The sequence below is a fragment of the Phyllobates terribilis genome, unplaced genomic scaffold, assembly GCF_046119375.1.
Source record: "Phyllobates terribilis strain yellow unplaced genomic scaffold, ASM4611937v1 Scaffold_11__3_contigs__length_659146591, whole genome shotgun sequence".
NCBI lineage: Eukaryota > Metazoa > Chordata > Amphibia > Anura > Dendrobatidae > Phyllobates > Phyllobates terribilis.
In genome coordinates this window covers 402,358,458-402,380,327 of record NW_027362771.1, presented here as the reverse complement: position 1 = coordinate 402,380,327, position 21,870 = coordinate 402,358,458, and positions in this window count along the sequence as shown.

Sequence of the window (21,870 nt, the reverse complement as noted above, 5' to 3'; positions counted from 1 at the left end):
GCAGCTGGATTAGTCTTCAGAAGGACTGTTAGTTGAGATGGATAAGTGTATAATATATGGTGGTATACCTACACTAACTAAGAAACAAGCAAATCTCTCCCTAGCTCAGCAGCACCTCTCCCTACAATGCCTGATTCTGGAGTAAACTGTGACGAGCATGGCGGCGCCAGGTCTGATATAGACCTGATGACACTATGCAGCCAGGCAATCATTGTAATGCCACAACCAACATGGCTGTGGCTTTACAGTGTGTGGCAGACAATCCCTGCATGTTCATTAGCTCTCTAAAGATCACGCCGGAAATACTCGGCGAGCGCCGAGCACTTCGAGCAGTGAGATGCTCGGGCAAGTACTGAGCAGTAGCAAGCGTGCTCGCTCATCACTACTCATGACTCATCAAAATCGATATTTGCATGAGGATGGGGACAGGTAAAAGTGAGTCTGACTGCAGAATTAAAATGAACAATATTTGTTTGTTATATATTATCATGAAGCTGTCCAGGTCTGCATGGAAGTTACAGAAACAAAACAGGAAATTTGAAATAAAAATGTATTGCAAAATTACTTTATTTACAATTTTAAACATATTGGAGAAATAGAAATTTATCTTTAATGTGGATAAAACTTTTAGGTTCCACCTTCAATTCAGTTGCCAATTGGTACTTTGATTTTCTACTCAGACTTTCCTACTGGATGAATGGGAAAAGGAGATAATTAATGTAAATTAATTATAGTTGGTATTTTAACGAATTCACTCAGAGGCAAAAACCACAAACATACACCATAAAATAGTTGAAAACTGAGGGTGAGCATTTCGCCTTGAGAAAGTAGTTTTTTTTGTGTTACCAACTTGTTTATAAAGAAGGCAAAAATCCAAAAAAGTGAATTGAACACAAGAGAACAGCCCAAGGTTTTGTCAGTTCACTCAATAGTTAAGCCAGAAGCAAAAGTTCTTTATTGCTAAAAATGAATACATATTTACTTTAAGCAGATGAAGTTTACTTGAAACAAATATACCTGTTTCCAGTTTACGTTGTTCTTAATGAAAATATTTGTTTTTCATGTGCTATAATATTTGCTTAGAATATGCAAAATTTTATGTTCTTTTTTTTCAAATATTCTACATAACTGGCAGAAAATGCTACATAGATGATATTTCAAGGTGACTAAAGTGACTAAACAGGCTTTATAAATCAGTTTAAAAATGTACAAGCTTTGCAAAGCTGTTCTTTGTTTTGTGATACTGATGAAGACCCTCAAAGACCTTGACAAAGTATCTCTATTTTACTTTAAAATTCATGTAAAATAGTTCATAATGAGTTAGGGAACCAGTATGAATGTCAAAAAACAAATCTGGAGCAGGCACTGGGGAGTTAGTCTTTCCCACACCAAACAGTGCTACATCTACTATATAATTGTCTTATCCCGTCTGTCTGTCTGTCTTTCTGTCTGTCTGTCTGTCCTGGAAATCCCGCGTCGCTCATTGGTCCGGCAGCAGCCAATCAGCGCCGAGGGATTTCTGAAAAAATATGGCAGCCGTTAGCGGCTCATCTGCGGGACGGAGCTCAGCGGCGATGCAGCCGGTAGATGACCGGCGCGAGGTGCTCATCTCCCGGCCGGTAGCAGCGGAAGGACCGCCGGCGTCGCTGACCTCCATGCGGAAGGGAGGACCGGGTCCTCACCAAGACGATTCGATGATTGGTCGCGGTCTTCGGACCCGACCAATCACTGATCTTACCGCAAAAGTTAAACACCGCTGTGCTGATTGGTCGCGGACGCTGCCCGCGACCAATCACCGATTTGGGCGCCACATTTAAATATCGGTCGCGACCAATCACCGATCTTGGCTCCACATTTAAACACCGCTGTGCTGATTGGTCGCCGACGCTGGGCGCGACCAATCACCGATTTTGTCGCCACATTTAAATAGCGTCCGCGACCAATCAGCACAGCGGTGTTTAAATGTGGAGCCAAGATCAGTGATTGGTCGCTGCCGATATTTAAATTTGGCGCCCAAATCGGTGATTGGTCGCGGGCAGCATCCGCGACCAATCAGCACAGTAGTGTTTAACTTTTGCGGCAAGATCAGTGATTGGTTGCAGGCCAATCACCGAATTGTGCGGCACATTTAAATAGTGGCCGCGACCAATTGGATGTCAGCACTAGAGATGAGCGGTGTTCGACTAGAACTGTTCGCCAATCTCAAATTCGAGCTGTTTTGGGCGGTGTTCGAGTCGTTCCACGAACCCGAACGATTTGCAAAAAATTCGGCTGTTCGAGGTTATGTTCGATAACTGTTCGTGCACCAAAAGCGTGTCCTGCATGTCTGGCGCTATTTAGAGCACCAATCATGCAGGGATTGTCTGCCACTCACTGTAATGCCACAGCCATGGTGGTTGTGGCATTACAGTGGTTGCCCAAATCGATGGGAACAGTGCCAACAGTGAAACATGAAAAGCCGGCAATTCAGCAGCGGCATACACCTGTACCCGACAATTTAGAACCGAAAGAATAGGGCATCACACATAGATTAGATAGATAGAAACATGTCAGCCACATATATACGAAGTACAGTGAAAGTGTTGCTTACTGTACTTGTCATTTAGCGTAAAGGATTTATCAAAAAAAATAATAGTGTTTTCATGCACCGTCTCTTTAAAAAAGCCGGCCGGCAATTCAGCATCTGTACCCGACAATTTATAACAGACAGAATAGAGCTTCACACATAGATTAGATAGATAGAAACATGTCAGCCACATATATACGAAGTACAGTGACAGTGTTGCTTACTGTACTTGTCATTTAGCGTAAAGGATTTATCAAAAAAAATAATAGTGTTTTCATGCACTGTCTCTTTAAAAAAGCCGGCCGGCAATTCAGCAGCGGTACCCGACAATTTATAACAGACAGAATAGAGCTTCACACATAGATTAGATAGATAGAAACATGTCAGTCACATATATATGAAGTACAGTGATAGTGTTGGTTACTGTACTTGTCATTTAGTATTAAAATAAAGGATTTATTATTAAAAAAATTGGCGTGGGGTTCCCCTTAATTTTAGGCTCTAGTGGAGGTTAAGCAGACGGCTGGGGCAGATGTTTGAAGCCTGGGAAGGGGGTAATACCCACGGAGCTTCCCAGGCTACTAATATCAGCCCCCAGCTGAATACATAGCCTTTACTAGCTATTAAAATGGGGGACACCCCAAAAAAAATGACGTGGGGTCCCCCCTAATTTAATAGCTAGCAAAGGCTAGGCAGACAGCTGGGGGCTGATATTAATAGCCCAGGAAGGGAGCCATGAATATTGGCCCCCTCCCAGGCTAGAAACACCAGCCGTCAGCCGCCCCAGAAATGGCGCATTCATAGGATGCGCCAATTCTGGCACTTAGCCTCGCTCTTCCACGCTGCCCTGGTGCGGTGGCAGGGGGTAATAGGGTTGGGGTTGATGTCAGCTTATAATGCCAGCTGCCATGAAGCCCAGGTTAGTAATGGAGAGGCGTCTATAAGACACCCCCATTACTAACCCCATAGTCAAAGTTAAAAAAAACACAAACACCCAGAATAAAGTCCTTTAATTGAAATAAAGACACAATCCTTTATTGTTCTAAATTAAACCATACTTACTGTCACGCCCATTCCAGCTGAAGCCAACGATCTCCTGCAATAAAAGAAAAATAATAAAGCAACCTCATCCTTACCTTTCCATGGTTCCCACGACAGCTTCAGCTCTGCTACATCGAGATGACAGGCTGGACCGCAGCAGAACGCTGCCATCCAGCCTCTCATCCCGCAGACACTGAGAAGCGCAGGCTTGCTTGCGCTGCTCAGCGTCTCTCTGTGACGACATCCAGATGAGCCGAGTTCATGTCCAATGAACTCGGCTCACCACATGCACGTCACTGACAGCGTGGGAAAATTCTCACGCTGAAGCGGTGAGTGCAGGAGAATTCTCCCACGCTGTCAGTGACGTGCATAAGGTGAGCTCATGTCCAATGAACTCAGCTCACCTCCTGCACTTCACTGACAGCGTGGGAGAATTCTCCTGCACTCAGCGCTTCAGCGTGAGAATTCTCCCACGCTGAAGCGCTGAGTGCAGGAGAATTTTCCCACGCTGTCAGTGACGTGCATAAGGTGAGCTCATGTCCAATGAACTCAGCTCACCTCCTGCACGTCACTGACAGCGTGAGAGAATTCTCCTGCACTCAGCGCTTCAGTGTGAGAATTCTCCCACGCTGAAGCGCTGAGTGCAGGAGAATTTTCCCACGCTGTCAGTGACGTGCATGAGGTGAGCCGAGTTCATTGGACATTAACTCGGCTCATCTGGATGCCCTCACAGAGAGACACTGTGGAGCGCAAGCAAGCCTGCGCTTCTCAGTGTCTGCGGGATGAGAGGCTGGATGGCAGCGTTCTGCTGCGGTCCAGCCTGTCATCTCGATGTAGCAGAGCTGAAGCTGTCATGGGAACCATGGAAAGGTAAGGATGATGTTGCTTTATTATTTTTCTTTTATTTCAGGAGATCGTTGGCTTCAGCTGGAATGGGCGTGATGGTAAGTATGGTTTAATTTAGAACAATAAAGAATTGTGTGTTTATTTCAATTAAAGGACTTTTTTCTGGGTGTTGTGTTTTTTTTAAATACTTTACTAGAAATTCATGGTGGTCATGTCTAATATTGGCGTGACCCCATGAATTTCGGGCTTAGGGCCAGCTGATAATGCCAAGCTGGCCCTAACCCCTTTATTACCCAGTGAGCCACCGCACCAGGGCCCTGGATGAGTTGGGTACAGCGCCAGAAGATGGCGCTTCTATGAACGCGCCATTTTCCGGGGTGGCTGCGGACTGCAATTTGTAGCGGGGGGGGGCCCAGAAAGCTTGGGCCTCCCTGCGCTGCAGATTCCAGCCCCCAGCTGCCTAGTTGTACCTGGCTGGACACAAAAATAGGGCGAAGCCCCACGTACTTTTTTTTTAATTATTTCATGAATTTCATGAAATAATTAAGAAAAAAAGGCCTTCCCTATATTGTTGTGTCCGGCCAGGTACAAATAGGCAGCTGGTGGTTGGGGGCAGCCCGTTCCTGCCTGCTGTACCTGGCTGGACACAAATATAATGCGAAGCCCCACGTCAATTTTTTTTAAATTATTTCATGAATTTCCTGAAATAATTTAAAAAAATTGAAGTGGGGCTTCGCACTATATTTGTGTCCAGCCAGGTACAGCAGGCAGGAACGGGCTGCCCCCATCCACCAGCTGCCTATTTGTACCTGGCTGGACACAACAATATAGGGAAGCCCTTTTTTTCTTAATTATTTCATGAATTTCATGAAATAATTAAAAAAAATTGAAGTGGGGCTTCGCACTATATTTGTGTCCAGCCAGGTACAGCAGGCAGGAACGGGCTGCCCCCAACCACCAGCTGCCTATTTGTACCTGGCCGGACACAACAATATAGGGAAGGCCTTTTTTTCTTAATTATTTCATGAAATTCATGAAATAATTAAAAAAAAAGTACGTGGGGCTTCGCCCTATTTTTGTGTCCAGCCAGGTACAACTAGGCAGCTGGGGGCTGGAATCTGCAGCGCAGGGAGGCCCAAGCTTTCTGGACCCCCCCCGCTACAAATTGCAGTCCGCAGCCACCCCGGAAAATGGCGCGTTCATAGAAGCGCCATCTTCTGGCGCTGTACCCAACTCATCCAGGGCCCTGGTGCGGTGGCTCACTGGGTAATAAAGGGGTTAGGGCCAGCTTGGCATTATCAGCTGGCCCTAAGCCCGAAATTCATGGGGTCACGCCAGTATTAGACATGACCGCCATGAATTTCTAGTAAAGTATTTAAAAAAAACACAACACCCAGAAAAAAGTCCTTTAATTGAAATAAAGACACAATTCTTTATTGTTCTAAATTAAACCATACTTACCATCACACCCATTCCAGCTGAAGCCAACGATCTCCTGCAATAAAAGAAAAATAATAAACCAACCTCATCCTTACCTTTCCATGGTTCCCACGACAGCTTCAGCTCTGCTACATCGAGATGACTGGCTGGACCGCAGCAGAACGCTGCCATCCAGTCTGTCATCCCGCAGACACTGAGAAGCGCAGGCATGCTTGCGCTCCTCACTGTCTCGCTGTGACGGCATCCAGATGAGCCGAGGTCATGTCCAATGAACTCGGCTCACCTCATGCACGTCACTGACAGCGTGGGAAAATTCTCACGCTGAAGTGCTGAGTGCAGGAGAATTCTCCCACGCTGTCAGTGATGTGCATGAGGTGAGCTCATGTCCAATGAACTCAGCTCACCTCCTGCACGTCACTGACAGCGTGGGAAAATTCTCCTGCAATCAGCGCTTCAGCGTGAGAATTTTCCCACGCTGTCAGTGACGTGCATGAGGTGAGCCGAGTTCATTGGACATGAACTCGGCTCATCTGGATGTCGTCACAGAGAGACGCTGAGCAGCGCAAGCAAGCCTGCGCTTCTCAGTGTCTGCGGGATGACAGGCTGGATGGCGGCGTTCTGCTGCGGTCCAGCCTGTCATCTCGATGTAGCAGAGCTGAAGCTGTCGTGGGAACCATGGAAAGGTAAGGATGAGGTTGCTTTATTATTTTTCTTTTATTGCAGGAGATCGTTGGCTTCAGCTGGAATGGGCGTGATGGTAGGTATGGTTTAATTTAGAACAATAAAGGATTGTGTCTTTATTTCAATTAAAGGACTTTATTCTGGGTGTTTGTGTTTTTTTTAACTTTGACTATGGGGTTAGTAATGGGGGTGTCTTATAGACGCCTCTCCATTACTAACCTGGGCTTGATGTCAGCTGGCATTATAAGCTGACATCAACCCCAACCCTATTACCCCCTGCCACCGCACCAGGGATGCGTGGAAGAGCGAGGCTAAGTGCCAGAATTGGCGCATCCTATGAATGCGCCATTTCTGGGGCGGCTGACGGCTGGTGTTTCTAGCCTGGGAGGGGGCCAATATTCATGGCTCCCTTCCTGGGCTATTAATATCAGCCCCCAGCTGTCTGCCTAGCCTTTGCTAGCTATTAAATTAGGGGGGACCCCACGTCATTTTTTTTGGGGGGTCCCCCATTTTAATAGCTAGTAAAGGCTATGTATTCAGCTGGGGGCTGATATTAGTAGCCTGGGAAGCTCCGTGGGTATTACCCCCTTCCCAGGCTTCAAACATCTGCCCCAGCCGTCTGCTTAACCTCCGCTAGAGCCTAAAATTAAGGGGAACCCCACGCCAATTTTTTTAATAATAAATCCTTTATTTTAATACTAAATGACAAGTACAGTAACCAACACTATCACTGTACTTCATATATATGTGACTGACATGTTTCTATCTATCTAATCTATGTGTGATGCTCTATCTTTCTGTTCTAAATTGTCGGGTACCGCTGCTGAATTGCCGGCCGGCTTTTTTAAAGAGACAGTGCATGAAAACACTATTATTTTTTTAAATAAATCCTTTACACTAAATGACAAGTACAGTAAGCAACACTATCACTGTACTTATTATATATGTGACTGACATGTTTCTATCTATCTAATCTATGTGTGAAGCTCTATTCTTTCTGTTCTAAATTGTCGGGTACAGATGCTGAATTGCCGGCCGGCTTTTTTAAAGAGACGGTGCATGAAAACACTAATATTTTTTTTAATAAATCCTTTACACTAAATGACAAATGCAGTAACCAACACTGTCACTGTGCTTCTTATATGTGTGACTGACATGTTTCTATCTATCTAATCTATGTGTGATGCTCTATTCCTTCTTGTCTAAATTGTCGGGTACCGGTGTATGCCGCTGCTGAATTTGCCGGCCGGCTTTTTTAAACAGAGTGTCTTCTGAGCAGTTTGTCAGCTTTTGGACACCTTTGCGGGTGTTTTCTATGTGTTTCTATGTGTTTTTGTTTGCCTGCCATTGGTTTTAACGGTGTTCGACGGTGTTCTAAGGTGTTCGACGAACAGTTCGACGAACAGTTCCTCGAACATCCCGGTGTTCGACGAACCGAACCGAACCCGAACACTACGGGGGTGGCTCAACACTAGTCAGCACCGCTCCCCGGTCCTCCATTCACACCCTAGCCGCATGGATGTCAGCGCCGAGAACCAGGGACATGAGCGGGCGCTCGCAGCAGAAGTATCCCGACCCGCAGCGCCGCTCCCCGGTCCTCCCTTGACACCCTAGCCACTGATGTCCCCACAGTATCCGCATGGTGTTACCAAGGTCCGGATATTTGTGTTAAAAATCGCCCAACGTCGGCGACCAATCAGCGATTTTTAACACAAATGTCTGGACCTTTGTAACACCATGCGGATACTGTGGGGACATCAGCGGCTAGGGTGTGAAGGGAGGAACGGGGAGCGGCGCTGACATCCATGCGGCTAGGGTGTGAAGGGAGGACCGGGGAGCGGCGCTGCGGGTCGGGATACTTCTGCTGCGAGCGCCCGCTCATGTCCCGGGTTCTCGCAGCAGAAGTATCCGCACAGGCAGTGCCGCTGACATCCATGCGGCTAGGGTGTGAAAGGAGGACCGGGGAGTGGCGCTGACATCCAATTGGTCACGGCCGCTATTTAAATGTGCCGCACAAATTGGTGATTGGTCGCGGTCTTGGCCCGCGACCAATCACTGATCTAGCCACAAAAGTTAAACACTACTGTGCTGATTGGTCGCGGATGCTGCCCGCGACCAATCACCGATTTGGTCACCAAATTTAAATATCGGCCGCGACCAATCACCGATCTTGTCTCCACATTTAAACACCGCTGTACTGATTGGTCGCGGACGCTATTTAAATGTGGCGCCAAAACGGTGATTGGTCGCGCCCACCGTCGGTGACCAATCAGCACAGCGGTGTTTAAATGTGGAGCCAAGATCGGTGATTGGTCGCGGACGATATTTAAATTTGGCGCCAAAATCGGTGATTGGTCGCGGGCAGCGCCCGCGACCAATCAGCGTTTTTTAACACAAATGTCCGGACCTTTGTAACACCATGCGGATACTGTGGGGAGATCAGCGGCTAGGGTGTCAATGGAGGACCGTGGAGCGGCGCTGCGGGTCGGGATACTTCTGCTGCGAGCAGTCGCTCATCTCCCGGCTTCTCGCAGCGGAAGTAGCCGCACAGGCAGCGGCGCTCCCCGGTCTTCACTAATACGATTCCGCTCCCCGGTCCTCACCAATACGATTCGCTGATTGGTCGCGCTCTCCGCACGCGACCAATCACTGATCTTGGCGCTAAAGTTAAACACCGCTCTGCTGATTGGTCGCAGCCGCTGCCAGCGACCAATCACCGATTTGGGCTCCACATTTAAATAGCGGCCGCGACCAATCACCGATCTTGCCGCCACATTTAAACACTGCTGTGCTGATTGGTCACGGACGCCAGCCGCGACCAATCAGCGGGCGTGGCGCCAAATTTAAACAACGCTCTGCTGATTGGTCGCGGACGCCAGACGCATCCAATCGGCGAGATTGGCGCCAAATTTAAACAACGCTCTGCTGATTGGTCGAGGCCGCCGGCCGCGACCAATCAGCGAGATTGGCGCCAAATTTAAACAACGCTCTGCTGATTGGTCGAGGCCGCCGGCCGCGACCAATCAGCGATTTTGGCGCCAAATTTAAACCCCGCTCTGCTATAATTGGTCGCGGATGCTGGCCGCGACTAATCAGCTTTATTGGCGCCAAATTTAAACACCGCTCTGCTGATTGATCGCAGTCGCCGTCCTCGACCAATCAGCAATATTGACGCAAAATTTAAACACTGCTCTGCTGATAGGTCGCGGTCGCAGTCCGCGATCAATCAGCAGTATTGGCGCCAAATTTAAACCCCGCACTGCTGATTGGTCGCGGTTGCCGGCCGCGACCAATCAGCAGTATTGGCGCCAAATTTAAACCCCGCTCTGCTGATTGGCCGCGGTTGCCGGACAGAAGGGTTGGTAAGAAAGGCCAGACAAAGGACACACAAAAGGGGTCCTGTGAAGCGCTCCAAAGTTATCTGGGAGTTGTCTGAGCCCCTCACCTGGTGAGCACAGTACGACGTGGGCAGCCATTACCTGCAGACGTGGTCTGGATAATAAGAACTGTGAGTAAAGGCCCTGGACTGCATCACTGACTCCGTGTCGTTACTGCTGCTGCCCTGCACCATCACCCCCATCCTCCGCATACACTGCCCTGAGGCTATACTCCTCCCATGGGGAGTTATGCTACGCTCTGCTGCACCCACAACACCAGCCTCAGCGGTCTGCCCTGCAGCGGCGGTTCACTCTGACCGCAATCCACGGGTGGCGTAGTCGGACATTTAAACATCAAAACCACATAAATAGTTCTGCCACTGGTTTGACCGCCCTGAGCCACCGGGTCGCTGCCACGAAGACTACAACCACCAGCATCCACCAAAAAGGGTCCGGCTCCGGGTGTCCCAAGGTCCAGGGGGTGCATCAGAACATTTTCATCACCTTTCACAATCACCAATGGGACAAGGCAGGGATGTCCTCTGTCCCCTCTCTTATACATCCTAGTGACGGAGCACCTGCTCTGATCAATTCGCCATAACCCCAATATTAGGTGGATTGAGGTGGGAGGCACCGAGTACATGTGCTCTCTATTTGCTGATGATGTCCTAGTATATATCACTCAATCACATATATCCATCCATGCTGTTATGGCTGAAATAGATCACTTTGTTACATGGTCAAATTTTAAAATCAATGCAGCGAAGTCTGAGGCCCTCGATGTCTCCGTCCCCAAATCCATACAGGATTCCATCAAGTCCAACTTTCCCTTTGCCTGGCCCTCACAGGGTATCAAATACTTAGGAATTCCTATTCATAGAGACCTCTCCCATCTATGTTATCTTAATTTTGGGCCCTTTATTGAACAACTCCATACAGACCACGGTTGGCAAGTTAGAACTGTAAGATTCACTACGTGAACCACTGGTGTTTTGTGGAAAGGCACATGTACACTGTGTTCCAAATTATTATGCAAAAAGTGTTTAGGAGTGATAAGGGAAGAATTTGTTTGTTTGTCAGTTAAAATCATTGATGGTGATGTGTGTCAGGGCTCTTTATATCACTGTAAGCAATTGCAGACACCTGTGCTAATTAGTTTGGCAGGTGTGTCCAATGAAAGGCAAGACTACTTAAGAAGGCTGTCCCACATTATTAAGCAGCCTACATTTTCTGCCAAAATGGGAAAGAAAAAGGATGTGTCGGCTGCTGAGAAGCAACAAATTGTGGAGTGTTTAGGTCAAGGCATGACTACAATCAACATTGTGCGATGATCAGGATGAAGTGTCTTGGCAATCAAGAAGTATGTAGCTGATTCACAGTACACACGTGTGCGTGCTGATAAGGGCAAATTGAGGACTCTTTCCTACAGGCAATTACGTCAGGTTAAAAGAGCAGCGGAAAAAAAGCCTTGTCATAGCAGCAGACAAGTTTTTGAAGCTGCTGGTGCCTCCAACGTCCCCCGAACAACAAGATGCAGGGTCCTTCAGAGGTTTGCAGCTGTGCATACGCCATCCTGTCGACCTCCTCTATCCACTTCACACAAGCAGAAACAGCTCCAGTGGGCCAAACATTACATGAAGACTGATTTCCAAACTGTTTTGTTCACGGATGAGTGCCATGCAACGCTCGATGGTCCAGATGGATGGAGTGGAGGATGGCTGGTTGATGGACACCCCACGCAAACACGGCTACAGTGCCAACAAGGAGGAGGTGGAGTAATGTTTTGGGCTGGAATCATGGGGAGAGAGATTGTCGGCCCCTTTAGGATCCATGAAGGGGTAAAGATGAATGCCATAATGTATGTGGAGTTTCTCAAACAGCACTTCCTGCCATGGTTCAAGAAGAAGAACCGTGTATTCCACCTCAAGATCATTTTTATGCATGATAATGCACCATCTCATGCTGCACATAAAACATCTGCATCTCTGGCTGATATGGGCATAAAAGGGGACAAACTTATGGTGTGACCCCCATGCTCCCCTGACCTCTACCCCATTCAGAACCTCTGGAGCATCATCAAAAGGAGTGTCTATGATGGCGGGAGGCAGTTCACATCTAAGCAACAGCTCTGGGAGGGTATTCTGTCCTCATGCAAAACAATTGAAGCAGAAACCATCCAAAACCTGACAAATTCAATGGACGAGAGAGTTCAGAAGCTCCTTTCGAACAAGGGGTCCTATGTGAAAATGTAACATCACCTAGAATAAAGTTTTGAGTTGAAAACTGTTTGATTTCAGTTTCTAATAACCTGCTAATGCTTATAATTTCAAAAATGACCATTTTTTTGGTCTTTATTAAAATGAAAAGGTTGATCGAAAAGTTTGGGGGATCTAAGAGTGTGGCAACCCAGTAGTCAGGATTACTTCGAATTCTGACAATATGAGGGTCATGTTGCAGGTAGTGCAGCAAGAAGGCACTTATGTGTCTTGCGCATCTCGGAGCCCCAAAATTATTTTCCGGGCTAGATGAAGCTAAAAATTATTATTAATTTTAAATCTGGTGGAGCTTAGTATAGATGGCCTAATAGAATCCGTGCTGCACACTGCTACAAAGCCCAAATTATTTTCCAGCCAAGGTACAGATAAACATGATAAGTAATTTTAAATCTGGTGGAGCTTAGAATAGATGGCCTAATAGAATCAGTACTACACACTGCTACAAAGCCCAAATTATTTTCCAGCCAAGATACAGATAAACATGATTAGTAATTTTAAATCTGGTGTAGCTTATTATAGATGGCCTAATAGAATCAGTGCTGCACACTGCTACAAAGCCCAAATTATTTTCCAGCCAAGATACAGATAAACATGATTAGTAATTTGAAAGCTTAAAATGGTTGGTGAGGTGATTTTAACCAATCATCAAGCTTTTACTCTCCCCAGGATGACACAGGGGTAGAAAAGTCGTTTCGGATCCATGATTTGTTCATCTTTATGAACGTGAGTCTGTCTACATTATCAGTGGAGAGCCGCGTGCGCTTATCTGTCAGCACACCACCAGCAGCACTGAACACACGTTCAGACAGAACACTGGCTGCGGGGCACGACAAGATCTCCAAGGCGTAAGTGGCTAGCTCCGGCCATTTATCCAGATTGGAAGCCCAAAAAGAGCAAGGGTCCAGTGACACACTCATGGCTTCAATGTTTACTTGGAGATACTTCTGTACCATCGTCTCTAGGCGTTGACTATGTGTCAGACTTCTTGTCTCCTGTGGCCTTGCAAAGGATGGGCTAAAAAAGTGGTGAAATGATTCCGCAAAATTGATGTTACCAGCAGATACAATGTTTCTGCTACGGTTTGAGTGCTGAACACTCGACGGTCCCACGGTTGGCAAGTTGGAACTGTGAGATTCACTACGTGCTCCACTGGTGTTTTGTGGAAAAGCACATGTAAGATTCTGCAACAGTCTCTGCTGATACTCCTGCATGCGTGCATCCCTTTTTATGGCAGGAATAATTTCTGCAAATTTACTTTTGTACCGGGGATCTAACAGTGTGGCAACCCAGTAGTCAGGATTATTTCTAATTCTCACAATTCGAGGGTCATGTTGCAGGTAGTGCAGCAAGAAGGCACTCATGTGTGTTGCGCATCCAGGAGCACCAAGTCCCTGTTGTGTTGGTGGCGAGGTAACAATCATGCTTCCTTCCTTTGTCCTCTCCCCCCAACCTCGCACAACAGAAATGTGATCAAGGTCTCCCTCATCTGATGAGTCTTCCATCAGTTCGTCCTCCACTTCTTCCTGGGCTCCTGCACCTTCCTCACTAGTTTGGCTGCTACCATGCGCCCTGGGAAAACCATCTCCCCCACCCTCACATGCTTGCCGCCTTGGTGCTGCCGACCGTCTGGACCTTGCAGATGTTAGCCCTTCCGCATACAACTCCTCCTCCTCTACTTCCTCCACCTCCTCTTGTGCCACCACCTGACTCCGAATTCTGTTTAACATGTGCTCCAGCATGTAAATCACCGGAATAGTCATGCTGATAATGGCATCGTCAGCACTAAACATCTTCGTCGCCATTTCAAAACTGTGCAGAACGGTGCATAGGTCCCTGATCTGAGACCACTCCTCCAGCGTGATTTGCCCCACCTCTGGATCTCGTTCGCCCAGGCTATACGTCAGAACGTATTGAACCAGGGCTTGTCGGTGCTGCCACAGTCGCTGCAACATGTGCAGAGTTGAATTCCACCGGGTAGGCACATCACATTTTAGCCGGTGAAGTGGCAGGCCCAACGACTTCTGTAGAGATGTAAGTCGCTGAGCTGCGGGATGCGAACGGCAGAAGTGAGCACACAGCGACCGTGCCCTCTGCAGAAGGCCATCTAGTCCGGGATAGTGGGCTAAAAATTGCTGGACAACCAGGTTCAACACGTGAACGTGTGTGACATTGCCCCGGCGAAGGGCCGCACCCAGGTTTGCAGCATTGTCGCACACGGCCTTCCCTGGTTTCAGGTCCAGTGGAGACAACCATTCATGAAATTGGTTCTCCAGAGCTGACCACAACTCCTCAGCTGTGTGACTCACATTTCCCAGACATTTCAAAGTAAAAACCGCCTGATGACGTTGAGCCCTACTGCCAGCATAGTAAGGAGGTGTGCAGGATCCCTTCTGCGCAGTTAGAAAGCTTGTGGCATGACCAGACAGGCTTTGGGTGCAGGTCGAGGACCGAGAGGAGGTTGAGGAGGCAGAAGCAGTGGAGGAACTTTGAGATAAAGAGGATTGACGCACAACTCGTGGGGACGGAAAGACTTGGACAGCAGCCCCTTGTCCTGCTGTCTCCATAGTTACCCAGTGCCCAGTCAGCGACATGTAACGCCCCTGTCCATGCCTACTCGTCCAAGTGTCTGTGGTGAAATGCACCCTGTCACACACAGAGTTTCTCAAAGAAGCGGTGATGTTGTGTGCGACATGCTGGTGGAGCGCAGGCACACCTTTCTTTGAGAAGTAGTGCCGACTGGGCATCTGGTACTGGGGCACTGCGACGGACATAAGGTCTCGAAAATCCTTTGTGTCCACCAGGCGGAAAGGCAGCATTTCTGTAGCCAAGTGCTTGCAGATGGTGAAATTCAACCTCTTAGCTTTCTCATGGCTAGGAGGAAATGATCTTTTACTTGTCCACATCTGAGGGACCGAGGGCTGGCTATTGTGCTTAGACGGGGTTGATAAGGGTGTCCCCGGCAAACTGCCGGTCTGTGAGGAAGATGCAGGCGGACATGTTAGGTTGCCTTGATCCAAAGGTGGTGCTATCGATGTCGGACAGTGCTCAACACCAGCTGGTGTTACCACCTCCAAAGAAAATGATGACCTGCCAATCACGCTGGCTGTTGCGGGTAAAGAGGTGGCAGGTCTGCGCCCCAAAACAGGTGTGACTGCTGTCCCCCCAGTCACAGAGAATGAAGAGGCCGCGGATGCACAAGATATGGCAGACGGTGGTTGGCCCGGCCGGCTAGGCCGCATTGTAGCACAGTGAGCTTCCCACTGCAACTTATGCTTCATGTCCATGTGCCGGTTCATGCATGAAGTACTCAAACTATGTATTTTTTGGCCTCTACTTAGCTTTTGCTGACAAATGTTACAGATAACACGAGTTGGGTCATCTTTATCGATCTGAAAAAATGCCCAGGCTATGCAAGGCTAAGCACCCATGCGACCTGAAGAGCCACCACGACTTGTGGTGAGAGGCAGAGTTATATTTGAGGATGCAGTTGTTGACGTGCTTCCAGTACTACGTCTCTGTCCAGGAAGGCGCAACCTGACCTCGTCGTCACTAGCATCCTCCTCCACCTCCTCTGCTGACCTCATCTCTTGGCTGACTGTGGGTTGACAGTAAGTGGGATCTCCAACCTCATCATCATCACCCTGTGCGTTATCACACCCGTCGTCCTCAAAGCCAACCTGTTCCTGCCCTGACAAAAAACTAAAGTTGTCGCTCCAATCAGGTATTTGAGACTCATCATCGTCGTCCTCATTGTCTCCACCAACAGGAGTTACAGTTTCGGAATGAGGGTCTACATTATGGTCAGAACCTTCTGCGTCTGGTCCTGGATCCGACTCATAAAGATTCTGGGCATCAGTGCAGATCATTTCCTCGTCTGGATTCACAGAAGCGCTGGAGTCGACCTCTGATTCCTAGGCTATAGTATGAGTAAACAGCTCTGCAGACTCAACCATCTGTTCTACCTCATACTCAGACGGGCAGCTGGAGATTTGGGAGCTGTGAGGAAGCAAGTGCGATTGGGGTGACACCTTTGAGGACTGGAGTATTTGTGATGTTGAAGTTGATGTGGAGGAGAGCCCACTTAAAGGAACACTTGATATCCGTTGAAGCACCTGCTGTTTTTGTGCCTCATCTGGAATTTGTAGCGATTGGCATGGCCGTAAGAAAGGGATCTTATCACATTGTCCGCTAAAAGAAGTAGACATTTTAGTTTGGCTGGAAGATGGTCTTTCTTCTGCAGATGTTACTGTTGCTTTAACACCTACCCCACGGACACAACCTTTTTTCCCCTTCCCAACACGCCTATTCCCCTTTCCACCAGCAGCAGGACTTTTTCCACTCATTTTGGTGGTTAACTAATTCACAACTCTGGAGTTGTTTGCACAAAAAAACAATGGATGGGAACCGAGCAGAGCTGAGTGGCCAAACTGTGGTATTAGGCAAAAACTATTGGCTGGGTTAGATGCAGAAAAAAATTATTTTTAATTTGCAACCTGATGGAGGTCAGTATAGATGGACTAATAGAGAAAGTCCCACACACTGCTAGAAGGCCAAATATTTTTTCAGAGCTTGATGCAGACAAAAAATTATTTTGAATTTGCAATGTGATGGAGGTTAGTATAGATGGACTAATAGAACAAGTCCCACACACTGCTAGAAGGCCAAATATTTTTTCAGAGCTAGATGCAGAAAAAAATTATATTCAGTTTGCAACCTGATGGAGGTCAGTATAGATGGACTAATAGAACAAGTCCCACACACAGCTAGAAGCCCAAATATTTTTTCAGAGGTAGATGCAGAAAAAAAATATATTTAGTTTGCAACCTGATGGAGGTCAGTATAGATGGACTAATAGAGAAAGTCCCACACACTGCTAGAAGGCCAAATATTTTTTCAGAGCTAGATGCAGACAAAAAATTATTTTGAATTTGCAACGTGATGGAGGTCAGTATAGATGGACTAATAGAACAAGTCCCACACACTGCTAGAAGGCCAAATATTTTTTCAGAGCTAGATGCAGACAAAAAATTATTTTTAATTTGCAACCTGATGGAGGTCAGTATAGATGGACTAATAGAGAAAGTCCCACACACTGCTAGAAGGCCAAATATTTTTTCAAAGCTAGATGCAGAAAAAAATTAATTTGAATTTGCAACGTGATGGAGGTCAGTATAGATGGACTAATAGAACAAGTCCCACACACTGCTAGAAGGCCAAATATTTTTTCAGAGCTAGATGCAGACAAAAAATTATTTTTAATTTGCAACCTGATGGAGGTCAGTATAGATGGACTAATAGAGAAAGTCCCACACACTGCTAGAAGGCCAAATATTTTTTCAAAGCTAGATGCAGAAAAAAATTATATTCAGTTTGCAACCTGATGGAGGTCAGTATAGATGGACTAATAGAACAAGTCCCACACACAGCTAGAAGCCCAAATATTTTTTCAGAGGTAGATGCAGATAAAAATTATTTTTAATTTGCAACCTGATGGAGGTCAGTATAGATGGACTAATAGAGAAAGTCCCACACACTGCTAGAAGGCCAAATATTTTTTCAGAGCTAGATGCAGACAAAAAATTATTTTGAATTTGCAACCTGATGGAGGTCAGTATAGATGGACTAATAGAACAAGTCCCACACACAGCTGGAAGGCCAAATATTTTTTCAGAGCTAGATGCAGAAAAAAATTATATTCAGTTTGCAACCTGATGGAGGTCAGTATAGATGGACTAATAGAACAAGTCCCAAACACAGCTAGAAGCCCAAATATTTTTTCAGAGCTAGATGCAGAAAAAAATTATATTCAATTTGCAACCTGATGGAGGTCAGTATAGATGGACTAATAGAGAAATTCCCACAAACTGCTAGAAGGCCAAATATTTTTTCAGAGCTAGATGCAGACAAAAAATTATTTTGAATTTGCAACCTGATGGAGGTCAGTATAGGTGGACTAATAGAACAAGTCCCACACACTGCTAGAAGGCCATATATTTTTTCAGAGCTAGATGCAGAAAAAAATTATATTCAGTTTGCAACCTGATGGAGGTCAGTATAGATGGACTAATAGAACAAGTCCCACACACTGCTAGAAGCCCAAATATTTTTTCAGAGGTAGATGCAGAAAAAAATTATATTCAGTTTGCAACCTGATGGAGGTCAGTATAGATGGACTAATAGAACAAGTCCCACACACAGCTAGAAGCCCAAATATATTTTCAGAGGTAGATGCAGAAAAAAAATACATTCAGTTTGCAACCTGATGGAGGTCAGTATAGATGGAGTAATAGAGAAAGTCCCACACACTGCTAGAAGGCCAAATATTTTTTCAGAGCTAGATGCAGATAAAAATTATTTTTAATTTGCAACCTGATGGAGGTCAGTATAGATGGACTAATAGAGAAAGTCCCACACACTGCTAGAAGGCCAAATATTTTTTCAGAGCTAGATGCAGACAAAAAATTCTTTTGAATTTGCAACGTGATGGAGGTCAGTATAGATGGACTAATAGAACAAGTCCCACACACTGCTAGAAGGCCAAATATTTTTTCAGAGCTAGATGCAGACAAAAAATTATTTTTAATTTGCAACCTGATGGAGGTCAGTATAGGTGGACTAATAGAGAAAGTCCCACACACTGCTAGAAGGCCAAGTATTTTTTCAAAGCTAGATGCAGAAAAAAATTAATTTGAATTTGCAACGTTATGGAGGTCAGTATAGATGGACTAATAGAACAAGTCCCACACACTGCTAGAAGGCCAAATATTTTTTCAGAGCTAGATGCAGACAAAAAATTATTTTTAATTTGCAACCTGATGGAGGTCAGTATAGATGGACTAATAGAGAAAGTCCCACACACTGCTAGAAGGCCAAATATTTTTTCAAAGCTAGATGCAGAAAAAAATTATATTCAGTTTGCAACCTGATGGAGGTCAGTATAGATGGACTAATAGAACAAGTCCCACACACAGCTAGAAGCCCAAATATTTTTTCAGAGGTAGATGCAGATAAAAATTATTTTTAATTTGCAACCTGATGGAGGTCAGTATAGATGGACTAATAGAACAAGTCCCACACACAGCTAGAAGCCCAAATATATTTTCAGAGGTAGATGCAGAAAAAAAATACATTCAGTTTGCAACCTGATGGAGGTCAGTATAGATGGAGTAATAGAGAAAGTCCCACACACTACTAGAAGGCCAAATATTTTTTCAGAGCTAGATGCAGAAAAAAATTATTTTTAATTTGCAACCTGATGGAGGTCAGTATAGATGGACTAATAGAGAAAGTCCCACACACTGCTAGAAGGCCAAATATTTTTTCAGAGCTAGATGCAGATAAAAATTATTTTTAATTTGCAACCTGATGGAGGTCAGTATGGATGGACTAATAGAGAAAGTCCCACACACTGCTAGAAGGCCAAATATTTTTTCAGAGCTAGATGCAGAAAAAAATTATATTCGGTTTGCAACCTGATGGAGGTCAGTATAGCTGGACTAATAGAACAAGTCCCACACACAGCTAGAAGCCCAAATATTTTTTCAGAGGTAGGTGCAGAAAAAAATTATATTCCGTTTGCAACCTGATGGAGGTCAGTATAGATGGACTAATAGAACAAGTCCCACACACAGCTAGAAGCCCAAATATTTTTTCAGAGGTAGATGCAGATAAAAATTATTTTTAATTTGCAAACTGATGGAGGTCAGTATAGATGGACTAATAGAGAAAGTCCCACACACTGCTAGAAGGCCAAATATTTTTTCAGAGCTAGATGCAGAAAAAAATTATATTCAGTTTGCAACCTGATGGAGGTCAGTATAGATGGACTAACAGAACAAGTCCCACACACTGCTAGAAGCCCAAATATTTTTTCAGAGCTAGATGCAGAAAAAAATTATATTCAATTTGGAACCTGATGGAGGTCAGTATAGATGAACTAATAGAGAAAGTCCCACACACTGCTAGAAGGCCAAATATTTTTTCAGAGCTAGATGCAGAAAAAAATTATATTCAGTTTGCAACCTGTTGGAGGTCAGTATAGATGGACTAATAGAACAAGTCCCACACACAGCTAGAAGCCCAAATATTTTTTCAGAGGTAGATGCAGAAAAAAAATATATTCAGTTTGCAACCTGATGGAGGTCAGTATAGATGGACTAATAGAGAAAGTCCCACACACTGCTAGAAGGCCAAATATTTTTTCAGAGCTAGATGCAGACAAAAAATTATTTTTAATTTGCAACCTGATGGAGGTCAGTATAGATGGACTAATAGAGAAAGTCCGACACACTACTAGAAGGACAAATATTTTTTCAGAGCTAGATGCAGAAAAAAATTATATTGAGTTTGCAACCTGATGGAGGTCAGTATAGATGGATTAATAGAACAAGACCCACACACAGCTAGAAGCCCAATATTTTTTCAGAGGTAGATGCAGAAAAAAATATATTCAGTTTGCAACCTGATGGAGGTCAGTATAGATGGACTAACAGAGAAAGTCCCACACACTACTAGAAGGCCAAATATTTTTTCTGAGCTAGATGCAGAAAAAAATTATATTCAGTTTGCAACCTGATGGAGGTCAGTATAGATGGACTAATAGAACAAGTCCCACACACTGCTAGAAGGCCAAATATTTTTTCAGAGCTAGATGCAGATAAAAATTATTTTTAATTTGCAACCTGATGGAGGGCAGTATAGATGGACTAATAGAGAAAGTCCCACACACTGCTAGAAGGCCAAATATTTTTTCAGAGCTAGATGCAGACAAAAAATTATTTTGAATTTGCAACGTGATGGAGGTCAGTATAGATGGACTAATAGAACAAGTCCCACATGCTGCTAGAAGGCCAAATATTTTTTCAGAGCTAGATGCAGAAAAAAATTATATTCAGTTTGCAACCTGATGGAGGTCAGTATAGATGGACTAATAGAACAAGTCCCACACACTGCTAGAAGCCCAAATATTTTTTCAGAGCTAGATGCAGAAAAAAATTATATTCAATTTGCAACCTGATGGAGGTCAGTATAGATGGACTAATAGAGAAATTCCCACACACTGCTAGAAGGCCAAATATTTTTTGAGAGCTAGATGCAGACAAAAAATTATTTTGAATTTGCAACCTGATGGAGGTCAGTATAGGTGGACTAATAGAACAAGTCCCACACACTGCTAGAAGGCCAAATATTTTTTCAGAGCTAGATGCAGAAAAAATTTTTATTCAGTTTGCAACCTGATGGAGGTCAGTATAGATGAACTAATAGAACAAGTCCCACACACTGCTAGAAGCCCAAATATTTTTTCAGAGGTAGATGCAGAAAAAAATTATATTCAGTTTGCAACCTGATGGAGGTCAGTATAGATGGACTAATAGAACAAGTCCCACACACAGCTAGAAGCCCAAATATATTTTCAGAGGTAGACGCAGAAAAAAAATACATTCAGTTTGCAACCTGATGGAGGTCAGTATAGATGGAGTAATAGAGAAAGTCCCACACACTGCTAGAAGGCCAAATATTTTTTCAGAGCTAGATGCAGATAAAAATTATTTTTAATTTGCAACCTGATGGAGGTCAGTATAGATGGACTAATAGAGAAAGTCCCACACACTGCTAGAAGGCCAAAGATTTTTTCAGAGCTAGA